The sequence below is a fragment of the Sus scrofa genome, chromosome 14 (genome assembly GCF_054392235.1).
Source record: "Sus scrofa isolate SSC_HxYL_T2T_F1_AM1 chromosome 14, Sscrofa_HxYL_maternal_Yorkshire_Landrace_v2.0, whole genome shotgun sequence".
Lineage (NCBI taxonomy): Eukaryota > Metazoa > Chordata > Mammalia > Artiodactyla > Suidae > Sus > Sus scrofa.
The window spans coordinates 145,914,315-145,920,314 of NC_139396.1; positions in this window are offsets into that span (position 1 = coordinate 145,914,315).

Below are 6,000 nucleotides of genomic sequence, written 5' to 3' on the forward strand. Positions count from 1 at the left end.
GAAGTGAAAGGAGGCGCCTCAGAGATCCTCCGATGGGTTTCATAAAATGAGGAAACCAAGGCTCAGAGAGGGGAAGTGACCTGCCCAAGGGCACACAGCTAAGGGCAGAGCCGAGAATAGAACAGGGTCCTGACTCCCAGTCTCGTGCCTCACGTGCTCACCTCCCCAATATCATAAAACAGAACTTCAGCTTTCCTCCCCTCCTCCCTCACAGAAAGTTCCCCCCAGCTTTGTGTTGTAGTTTCATGACCCGCCTTGGTTGGGTGACATCAGCACAAGAGTTCAAGTTTGGAATCAGGCCACTCAAGCATGACTTGAGTCCATCTCTTCCATAACTGACTGAACAACCGGAGCCAACTTGCCAATGCAAGATGGAAGGCACTTTGCTTCGGATGGATGGGGCATCAGAGGGGGTCAGTGGTTTCAAGCTGATCCGGGAACACCACCGTCCTGGCTTTATCCCCGAGTGAGAGTAGGAAACCATACTCTAAGCTGTGGCCATTGGCCATTGCTACCTCCAGCTGAATAAATGGTCTCAGAAAAAGTTTGCTGCGGGAGAGGACCTCGATGGAGATCAAGAACCAGTGGGGAGGCGTTCCCATTGTGGCTCAGCAGCTAGCGAGCCTGACTAGTATCCATGAGGATGCAGGTTTGATCCCTGGCCTTGCTTAGTGGGTTCAGGATCCAGTGTTGCCATGAGCTGTGGCATAGGTCACAGACGAAGCTCAGATCTGGTGTTGCTGTGGCTGTAGTGTAGGCCGGCAGCTGCAGCTCTGATTCAGGCCCTAGCCTGGGAACTTCTATATGTGGCAGGTACAGCCCTAAAAAGCAAAAACAAAACAAAACAAAACAACAACAATAAAAAACTATTGTGGAGAGGGGAGAGGGTTGAAGGTTTCAGACAGGGGCAGTTGTCACAAAGACACCCCTTCATTTCCCATCTCACTGTGAGGTGGGTCCTGAAGGCCACGACCCCAAAGCCTCCCTGATTTCCAGGTGCCATCAAGGAGGACCCTACTAGCCCTTCTAACTCAGAGCCACCCACCAGCCATCATGGAGAGAGCACAGCCTGGGCCTCGGAAACCCTGGGTTCTGTTCCTGGCTCCACTCCAACTACATGCTCCTGAGCAAGTCATTCCTCCCTCGCACCAGGTCTCAGTTTGCTGATCTGAAAAGTGGGAGGGCTTGGCCTAGAAGGCTGTAAGGAGACCGGCTCCCCAGGAGCCATTGCTGGTCTTGGGGACACAGGACACACAACTCTGTCACAGCCACATCCCTAGAGGCATGTAGACGATTCCCAGCCAGGGATCTTCCTGAAGTCATATTTGGGGGCTTTGCAGAGGTTTGGGTTTTGTCTTTGAAGCAGCAGGGTCGGATCAGCTTGGTTTGCCTCAGGGTCATCATGAAATGAAGCCATCTGGTTTTTCCCATTGTGGCTCAAGGGGTTAAGAACCAGATATTGTGTCCGTGAGGGTGTGGGTTCGATCCTTGGCCTCGCTCAGCAGGTTAAGGATGTGGTGTTGTCACAAGCTGCAGTGCAGGTCGCAGACGCGGCTTGGATCTAGTGTTGCCATGGCTATGGTGTAGACCGGCAGCTACAGCTCCTATTAGATATCTAGCCTGGGAACTTCCATATGCCATGGATGTAGCCTAAAAAAAAAAAAAAAAAAAAAAAGAAAAGAAAAAGGAAAAGAAAAGAAAGAAATGAAGCCCCTTGAAGGTGGCAGTGGGGGAGGCCAGGAAGAGGGCCAGGGATGGGGGTGTGGGCGTGCTGGGCCCCAGTCCAGGCCTGGGCCAAGTATTGCCGGCTGAGCTGGTGCAGCATTAAGGAACTGACTGAGTCCATGCTCATGGTCTTGCAGTGCTAAGGTCCAGGCAGGGTTAAGCAACTTGGCCATGGGCACCGGTGGCTTCCCCTCCCCCGCCCAGGACACTTCAGGTGTGTTCATGGGCCTGCTCTGGGGGAGGATAGACCCAAGACGGCTGGGCACCAAGCCTCCAGGGCCAGAACCCTTCATGGTCCTGCTCATTCTGCTCCCAAGGGAGGCCCCCATAGGGGAGCCCATGTCCATGGAGGCCCCAGGACAGGCCTCGGGGTCCTCCTGAAGCCAGAGCCCACCCCCACCCCACCTGACAGCTGCCGGGGGTCCCAGGGAGCTGAGCCTCCCACACAGACAGGCTGAACAAACACCAGCTTGTGGGACCTACAGGGAAGCAAACCTGAGTTACTGAAAAATAAAGAGTGCTTGTAAACTATAGCATGTCGGGCCATGTGTGTTGTGGAGATTAGGGCCCGGGGTGACCTCGCAACATGATTTTCTTTCCTCAACTAATTTGTACTTAGTGGGTCCTCCACTTTGCTGAAACCACATAGAGACCCCTACCTCATAATAACATAAGAAGGGGGATGGGCCAGAGGGGGAGAAACTCGGCAACCCTCCGTTCCCCCCACCAGGTGACAGCAGGCTGAAGTGAGCTTCAAGGGCAGGAATGGGGGTGCAGGGGGGCCAGAGGGCCAGAGAGGGCAGAGGAGCACTTCCTGGTAGATGCTGCGGGCATCCAGCAGGAGTACATTGCTCTAAAAATCACCACATCCGGGATTTCCCATGGTGGCTCAGCAGGTTAAGAACCCGACTTAGTACCTGTGAGGATGTAGGTTCAATTCCTGCCCTTGCTCAGTGGGTTAAAGATCCTGCATTGCTGTGAGCTGCAGCGTACGTAGCAGATGCTGCTCAGATTTCACGTTGCTGTGGCTGTGGCATAGACCAGCAGCTGCAGCTCTGATTCGACCACTAGCCCAAAAACTCCCATATGCTGCAGGTGCAGCCATAAATAGATAAATAAGTAAATGCATAAATAAAATTTAAAAATAAAAACTGGGAGTTCCCATCGTGGCACAGCAGAAAAAAATCCAACTAGGAACCATGAGGTTGCGGGTTTGATCCCTGACCTCGCTCAGAGAGTTAAGGATCTGGCATTGCCGTGAGCAGTGCTGTAGGTTGCAGACACAGCTCGGATCCGGCGTTGCTATGGCTGTGGTGTAGGCCGGCAGCTGTAGCTCTGATCAGATTCCCTAGCCTGGGAACTTCCCTGTGCCACGGGTGTGGCCCTGAAAAGCAAAAAATAAAAATAAAAACCATCAGCTCTGGGTTAAGCCCCGACGTGGCCCCTGGATAGCTAGGGGCTTCAGATGACCTCTGTCACCTCCCTGAGCCTCACTCCACAGACTGTGACACAGGGATGATGGTAACACCTACTCGGAGGGCTGTCACCAGTATTTGGCAGGATGCAGTGAATCACCCAGCTCGTCTATTAGGCATATGACACTCAGTGACTGTGGGCACTGCTGTTGGGAGCACCCCATTTTCTCCTTTTAGCTGAGTCACTGCCCAGCTCACCCCAAAGAGAGAGGCCACAGGTAGCTGGTAGAGTCAGAGCCTGAGGCTGGGTATCACGCATTCCCTCAATCATGGGCCAGGGAGGAGCTGGCATGCCGTCTCAGGAACATAAAGAGCAGCCATGAAGGAAGGAGTTAAGGACCCACCCACTCATTCATTCATTCATGTTGTACTGACTGAGCACCTGCTGTGGGCCAGACCCTGGGAACTGGTCAGAGCAGGGCTCACCCCCGCCAAGCTCTCATCCTGCAGGGGAGGCAGCCTGTCCACAAACAACTGGAAACATGTATCCTTGGGATGTGAGATGTGCCTCGGAGAGAAGGAAGGGCTGATGGAGGCCTGACCTGTGGGGCAGCTGCTCTGGAGGTGGTGACGGCAGAACATGCCCTGAAGGAGGCTGAGAACCAGGCGAGGAGTTCCGGGCAGGTGAAAGGCAAGAGGAAAGGCCCTGAGGCGAGAGGGAGCAGGGTCCCAGGAGGCCAGGGGAGGAGGTGCCCTGGGGCCCGGAACAGAGCCTGGAGAGCCCAGGGGGAGCAGGTGAGGTCCCAGACGTGTGCAGGGCTGAATCTACAGGCTTGTGAGTCTCAGACGAGGCTGGATTTTTTTTTTTTTTTTTTTTTTTTTTTTTTTTTTTTTGATTAGAGAATAGCTGATTTACAGCATTGCGGCATTTCTGTTGTACAGCAGAGTGAACCAGGAATACATATATATGTACATTCTTTTTCTCCTACTATCTTCCATCATGTTCCATCCCAAGAGATTGGACATAGTTCCCTGGGCTGTACAGTAGGTATCCCATTGTTTATCCATTCTGAATGCAATAGTTTGCATCTACCAACCCCAAATTCCCCATCCCCCCCACTCCCTCCTCTTGGATCTTTTTTTTTTTTTGGTCTTTTAGGGCCTCACTCGCGGCATATGGAAGTTCCCAGGCTAGGGGTCCAATCGGAGCTGCAGCCACTGGCCTATGCCACAACCACAGCCACAGCAATGCAGGATCCAAGCTGCGTTTGCAACCTATACTACAGCTCATGGCAATGCCGAATCCCTAACCCACTGATGGAGGCCAGGGATTGAACCTGCATCCTCATGGATAGTAGTCAGATTCGTTTCCACTGAGCCATGACAGGAACTCCCTCTTGGATATAAGAGGGAGAACCCGTGGCCCTGGTTGGGGTGGGGGAGTTGAAGCCAGGGAATGAGGCCATCTGATTTGTCTTTAAGGATTCCTGGCTGGTAGGTGGGTGGATTAAGGAAGGGACAAACGTGGAGTCAGGGATCAGGCAGGCCCGGCTTCCTATACCCGTCCTGGCTGAGAGAGTTTGCACATGTTACTTGGCTTCCTGGGGCCTCGGTTTCCTCATTCATGAGATGGGTGGCTGTGAGGATTAAGTGTCGAGAGACGGAACGAACAAATGGACAACAGCCAGACCAGACATGAAAATAGAGTCTTGACTTAAAACCCACAGCAACCCCTTATCTATCCTAACCAACCCGTGGAGCTGGCCTGCCTCTAAGTCAGCCTTGCAGAAGGCAACCTGCTATGTCCAGTGACAATCCAGGAAGCTAAACAAAAACTTCGGTAATAATGAGCCCCGAATGGTCAAGACTCAATTAGTAACAGAGAGCTTCCCTAATTGTTGTCTCTGCTTCCAACTTAGGACCAATCAGAAAAAGCCAAACACGCACCTGCAACCAACCACATAGGATGCTCCCCCTTCTCGTTAGCCGCCTCCAGCCTCCCCAGGCCAACAGGACCTGCGTCTAACCAGGAGGCCCATGAAGCTTCCTTTTTTTCACTCTAAAGCTTGCCCACCCTTCTGGCTGCGTGGAATCTCTGCCAAAACTCAAATCTCAGTGGCCGCCTCCCTCGCTGTAGCAAGCTCTGAATAAATAGTCTTTGCTTTTCTCATTTGGTTGGTTCATTTATTTCCACGGTGCCAGCGTACATTAAGCACCTGGGGCCTCCCTAGCAGGTGACAGGTACTAAGTGAGGTTCTGTCCCCTATTCTCTACCTACCAAGAGACCCCAGGGCAGCCGCCTCGCTGTCTGCCCACCCACGAGTGTCGGAACCCTGAGGGGACAGGCAGGCCAGGTGCCCTAAGAATTAGCAGGTTCTCAGAACATCTGCCTTGGGAGGAAAGTGAGCATGAGATGATTTTGTATTTTCTGGGGTGCGATGAGGGGTGGGGGTGGGGCAGGGGGTGGAGGGGAGCTATATTTGGGAGAAAGAGCCTAGGACCGGGTTTTGTCTGGGTTCAAATCCCAGTCCCACACTGGCTGTGTGGCTCAGGCCACAGCTGTCTTCTTTGTTAAGTGGAGAAGATTAAATGAGCTAATTCGGGTTAGATGTTTAGCGTGACGCCTGGCACCCAGGAAATGTGTGTAAACAGAAACTGGCAGCCAGTAGGGGTGGTGACAACAGAGATGTGTGGCCGCCAAACTCAGCCACCAAAGACCCAGAAAACTGTTCGGGGGGTTGCGTGTCGCCCATCCTCCTCAAGGCACCAGTTCCTCCGTGGGCAGCCTCCACCCAGGACTTTCTCAGGGGACAGTGAAGACAGACTGGGACCCGCCGCTGTGAGGCTCTCCCCCTCCTGG